This window comes from Phoenix dactylifera, chromosome 2, assembly GCF_051530095.1.
Source record: "Phoenix dactylifera cultivar Ajwa chromosome 2, Ajwa_hap1_PhDact_Kaust_v1.1, whole genome shotgun sequence".
Taxonomy (NCBI): Eukaryota; Viridiplantae; Streptophyta; class Magnoliopsida; order Arecales; family Arecaceae; genus Phoenix; species Phoenix dactylifera.
In genome coordinates this window covers 17620738-17626966 of record NC_143191.1, presented here as the reverse complement: position 1 = coordinate 17626966, position 6229 = coordinate 17620738, and the positions used below count along the sequence as shown (strand labels likewise).

General features: G+C 40.4%; 1 pseudogene; it reads left to right on the top strand.

The window, feature by feature from the left end:
* The first annotated feature begins 815 nt into the window (after positions 1-815).
* Positions 816-1394, top strand: LOC148714579 (secreted RxLR effector protein 161 pseudogene; annotated as a pseudogene).
* The last annotated feature ends 4835 nt before the right edge of the window (positions 1395-6229 follow it).

Below are 6229 nucleotides of genomic sequence, written 5' to 3'. Positions count from 1 at the left end.
GAGATTTTATTAAAATCGGATCATGTGGAAAAAGAGTTGGGTGGCTGAATCAGAGGGTCTTGATTTGCGGGGTGCATATGATTTGGATTCAGGGATCATCCCAAATAAGTTTGACTTGACCTGCATTCATTAGGCTTAATCATTAAATAATTAAATCAACTCGAATTACCTCTGATAATTATTAAAATGCAATGATGATGGTAACACATATTTTATGGTTAAATTTACGAAATATGTGAATTAAAATAATGATAAGTGCTATGAATAAAAGGTTAATTTATGCATTATTTAGCACTTATCAGTTAGTAGCCAAAGATTTTACTCAAAAATTTGGGATTGACTTCTTTGATGTTTATGCCCCCGTAGCTAGAATCACTACCATTAGGATTCTTATTGCATTGGCTTCCATTCATAAGCTGGTTATACATAAAATGGATGTTAAAACCGCTTTCTTGAAGAGGGACCTAGATGAAGAGGTCTACATGAACCAACCCGAAGGTTTCATTGTTCCAAGTCAAGAGAAAAAGGTATGTAGGTTGATTAGATCTCTTTATAGTCTAAAACAAGCCCCTAAACAATGGCACCTTAAATTTGATGAAATAATCCTAACTAATGGATTTAAAATTAATAACACAGATAAATGTGTATATTATAAAAAGAAGAATAACAAAATTATAATCTTATGTTTATATGTAGATGATATCCTAATTTTTGGAACAGACTTAGAAATTATTAATGAAGTAAAACAACTTTTATCTCTAAAATTTGACATGAAAGATTTAGGAGAAGCAGACCTAATCCTTAATACTAAAATCATGAGGAATGAAAATGGAATAACTTTGTCCCAAAGCCACTATGTGGAGAACATTCTTAAAAAGTTTCACTACTCTGATTGTCATCCTGTATTTACTCCCTATAATCCATCTCTTCATCTAAAGAAGAACTTAGGTGATCCAGTCAATCAAAGCTTGTATGCCCAGATCATTGGTTCTTTAGGATTCCTTGCAAATTATATCAGACCTGATATTGCATTCTCTGTGAACCGACTGAGTAGATATACTCACAATCCTAATAATGATCATTGGACTGCTCTAGAAAGAATTCTCAGGTACCTTAAGGGCACCATATCTCTAGGATTACAATATTGTGATTATCCTGCTGTTCTGAAAGGCTATAGTGATGCCAACTGGATCAGTGATACAGTTGACACCAAATCCACCACTGGTTTTGTCTTCCTTTTAGGAGGTGCAGCTGTATCATGGAAGTCTACCAAACAAATTGTAGTGGCTAGGAGCACCATGGAATCTAAAATGATTGCCCTAGATACCACTAGCATTGAGGCCGAGTGGCTTAGAGATCTACTGATAGATTTGCCTCTTGAGACTTCACCATGACCTTCTATATTTATTCATTGTGACTGCAGATCTGCTATAGATAAATGCAATCAAGAAAATGCAAATGTGAAAATGAATAGGCACTTAAAAGTGCGCCATAAATCTTTGAGATACAAATTAAAGAATAACTTGATTGCACTAAATTTTGTAAGATCCGAAAGGAATCTAGCTGATCAGCTTACCAAAGGATTGTCTAGAATAGTGGTTCTAGAGTTGTCGAGGGGGATGGGGCTAAGCCCATAAGTAAAGTCACCATGGTAGTAACCCAACCTGAAAAGGTTCAATGGGTAGAAACAAGCTAGATAGGTGACTAATGAGTAGCACTATTTATTTTTTCCATCCCTAGGGCAACAGTGCTCATAAAAAGCAAGAGTTAGGTTGAGTTTTTACTCTTAATGAATCTGAGACCCATGAGGCAGGGTACCTACTTGCTCGTACCCTTTTTTAGGATTCACCTATATGCGTGCAGTCGTGAGGCCGCGACTGTGGGAAGTGGGCTGTTCCCTAATAACACACATGAAGAGATACCTGCGCATGGCCGTAAAGCGCAAACCCGCTTCGAGCATGTTCACGCTATATTATGTGTGCTATTGATGAAATCTGAGCCATGGACCAAGGTTCAAGGCATAGTCCACCTTGGCTCCACAGAGGTAATCAATTGTCACTAAGTGAAGGTTCAAACCGAAAGGTACCTACACCTATTACATAATATAAGATACTCAGCACTTTATTTTGATTTTTTTAATTTTATTTTGATTTTAAATTTTTTAAATATTTAATTTATGTGGGGGATTGTTGAATTAAATTAAATATTTTAAAATTTTGAAAACTAAATTAGTCAACGGCCAAGTGGTAAGCATCCAGCGCAAGAGCAAATATGGAAAAATTCCCAAAGAAAGCAAACCATGACAAGTGTCATGCATCCAGCGCAAGAGCCAGCATGGAAAGGCCCCTCGAAGATAGAAGAAAACGTGGACGGCCAAGATGCAATAAGCCGAAGGATCAAAGGAGCACAAGAAGACACGTCATCAATCCGCGAGAGAGGAATCTTCTTCTTTTGACATGCCTGAGCCTATATAAAGGGCTCTAGGGATCATTTCAAAGACAATCATAATTTTCTCTTCTCTCTATTCCAAGAGTCTAGATAAAAAGGGCTCTAAGGATCATTGGGGAGAAAAGAAATAAAGAAAATTTTTCTTCTCCTCATAATTTTTCTAAGTTTCTTTTGAGGTATCTGCAAGTGTGAACGTGCTCTACTTTCTTCCCTGGAGGCGCACTGACGGGGAAGACGTGGTTCTGTATTGGGTCGTCGTATCTCTAGGAGATCTGTGCCAGCAGACCCGTGCGTGGGGGGCATAAACTTTTCTGGGACAGCACGTCAGCGTGCTTCGATCCACAGGCCATCTTCTCTCTCTTTCTTCATTTTATTATTATATTATCAAGTTAATTATTTGCAAGTTTATTCTTCTGAATTATTGTTTTTGAATATTAGAAATATTTAATTTATCAATTATATTTGTGCATCTAGGCTAACAAGTACTCCAGAGGGTGAATTTTGAAAAAGTCGCTAAATCCGAGCATGCTAAATCATCGCAACCAAATTAGAATGCGTAGACCGGATCTTTCTTGCACCCGGGTGTTAGCTAAGAAATCTAATAGAGCCTGCAAAGCCAGAAGGAATAAAATTGACATGGAGTTCGTTGGCCAGAAGAATCCAGCTTTGACCAGCAAATTGGCAGGAGACAATAACATGATCACACTCCTCTGTAGCCATCACTCAAATCACAAGCAATGGCATCGGCTGGTAGAATGCCTCTCCAGTGGAACACCATCTTACAAGGAATCTTTCTCCATTGGAGCTTCCACCAAAAATGTTTTAACTCTCACAGGAACCTCCAGCTTCCATATCCATGGAAACTAGTTGTATGAGCAACTGCAGTCGGTTTAGGTAGCAGCAGAATCATATCCTTTGCCGACATGGAGTCAGTTTTAGCTCGACTCCAAACGACCTGATCAGACCACAAACCCTACGTAAGGGGAATTCCGGTTTTTAATGCCATTATGTCAACATTAAAATGATCAGCCAGCCGACCAACATCCCACGTCCTAGGCCCTGGAATATATTCAGCAACAGCAACGTGGGACAGATCAAGTGTAGTATCAACAATGGTAGGCCACCGACACAAGGGAACATTAGAGATCCATGGATCCATTCCACATTAAAGTACTGCCCATTGGCAACGAGCCATTGAAACTGATCCTCGATTAGATACCCGCACATGTAGATTTTATTCCATATGATATGAGAGAGCACGGTTTAGGGTCTTTATAAAGATCCGAGAAGCCCTGAAAAGGATACTTAGAACTGACTACCTGTGCCATAATGTGTGAGGACACTACCAGAAAACACGCGTATAGTGATGGAGATTCCCGTTGTTCATCTACACAGGACGCAATGATCTTTAGGTACAAACGCATGGATAACAACCTAACCGAGAATACGATCAAAGAATTCATTTTCTGCAAAAGGATATCAGAAATACTATAATCTAGCTAGAGAATAGAACACCCCCCCCCCCCCCCCCCCCCCCCCCCCCCACACAAATAAAAATAATAAAAATTGCCCTTTGGACAACTGTGATAGAATAAAAGAAACATTTTTCTTGAAATAAAACCCTAGATAACATAAAAAAAATCTTTCCGTAAGAAAATTCGCATCAAAAACCCATCGCTAACATGAGAACTCATCCCTAGCAACCAAACTTCACAACCAAGCAAGAGGCGTTATAAAAAAAAGGATCTTTATGCCCGATTCAGAATTCAAAGCCGTAAAAAATCCTTCTTTGAAGATTTCTAATCTTTAAAATTGTACAGAGATAACAAGATATAACAAAGAGAGAAAAAAGGAAAAGGATTTGTGTCTCCTAACACTCTGGACGCGGCTGGAATCGAGCTGGCGGTCTTCGACGCGGTCGGTGAGCTTGTCGAGGGCTTTGCTCTGCTGCTGTAAGTCCTTCGAGTCCACGGACGCCGCAGCCGCGGCCGCGGCCGCCGCCGCCCCACCATCGTCTCCGCCCTCCATTCCCCCTTCGGTTCTGAGATCGCTCCTTCCCTTGGCCGGAGAAGGGCAAAAGGCCAACGGATCGGGTCGGATTCGGGATTAGATAGACCCGGACTCAAACCTAAACACCTCTAAATAGACCTAGCCAAGAACTAGCCCCCGAACATGTAATATACATGACAGAATATATAGAGTGAGAGATGGCGGAGGTGGAGGAGAGGAGAGGGGAGAAGAAAGGAGAAGCCGCGATGCCAAAATCCCTAAACCTCCAATCGGGCGACGCCAATGTGTTATACTGACCGGGCTGATAGGGAAGTGCTTCGAATTGGCTCCAAATCGGGACCGGGTAAGTCGGTCTGCAAGCCAAATTTCATATGAAACTATTTTTTATCTGTAAAGCTGATTGGACGGAACTTGATGTCTCCCAGCTCCCCACTCACGAGGACAAAAAAAAAATCCCACACCTTCTTCCAAAATCCAATCCCATTGCATGAAAGTAGCAGTAGGGGTGCAAATGGATCATGGCCGAATTTGGGCGGAACGGCGGGCACACTTAGTTTCATTTTGGATTTTCCTCCTTTTATTTTTTTAATTTAAAATTACTCAAAAATAATATTTTTAATATTTTTAGAATTAAAAATTAAATTTGGTGACGGAAATTTTTGTCAAACACCCGTCACTGCCAAAAATAATTTTTAAAAAATTTATAAACACTTGGGTTACGATATTTGTGACGGCTGAATTTGTCACTGTCTCGTTGCAATTTCGATTATCATTTTGCTGACAGATATTCCGTCACTATGATGGTCACTAAGTTTTGGCGCCCATCCTACCCGCGCATTCTGTGACCGGTCTGTCACTAATCTGTCACTAAGTTTACACCACGGTGACCAAATTTCTGTCGGTCACTAATCCGTCATAAATAGTGATTGATAACGGTCCGTCACTAATTTTCCGTCACTATACGCGTGTTTTCTAGTAGTGGGATGGAGTACCAAATTAGCTGCAGTCTTACACAATAAAGACGCCTGCCTTGGATTGAAACGAATGACACCCAATCCCCCAACAGATTTAGGACGACAAACAATATTGTCCTAAGGAATAAGAAGTGTACCCTGACGGTGTGTATCGTGCTCCCACAAGGAAATACGGAGCTCTTTCTTCAAAGCCTTTGCCACCAAGCCACGAGAACCGAAGAAAGCGAATGGACAGGCAGGGACAAAAGGATAAATTGTAGATGATGGGTTAGTCTTTCCCGAGCCTTCCATTTCCAGTCCGCCACTTTTGCCAGCAACTTACCCATAAGAAAATTGGAATCTGACGCTGCAAGATGCTTGCTGGATATTGGAACACCCAAATATTTCCAAACACCCCTCTCTTCATAAGCATATCAAATTAGGTACAAATTGTATGGCCGACCTCCGAGGAATGGTTGGGCTGCATAAATGAGACTTGGTATTGTTAACCGCCTGCCCTTAATAAGAGCAATAAGCATCCAAATATTTACAAATATTTGCTGAGGGTTCCAGCAAGATAGGAAGACCAAAACTATCACGGGCGGAAGCTGTGACAAAGGATTTGGATAACTTTACAATAGCATCAAAAATATCACTTCAGAGGATTTGTACGTACGTACGTACGTACGTATACAAGGTATATAATGATAGCACTAAGATAATAAACCAAAGTTGGTTGCTTCGTCCAAAGGGCATACCAACTCAAATCGATTTGTTCCCGGGATGAAACTCTTTAGTTCAGTAAGTAGCCCAAACCA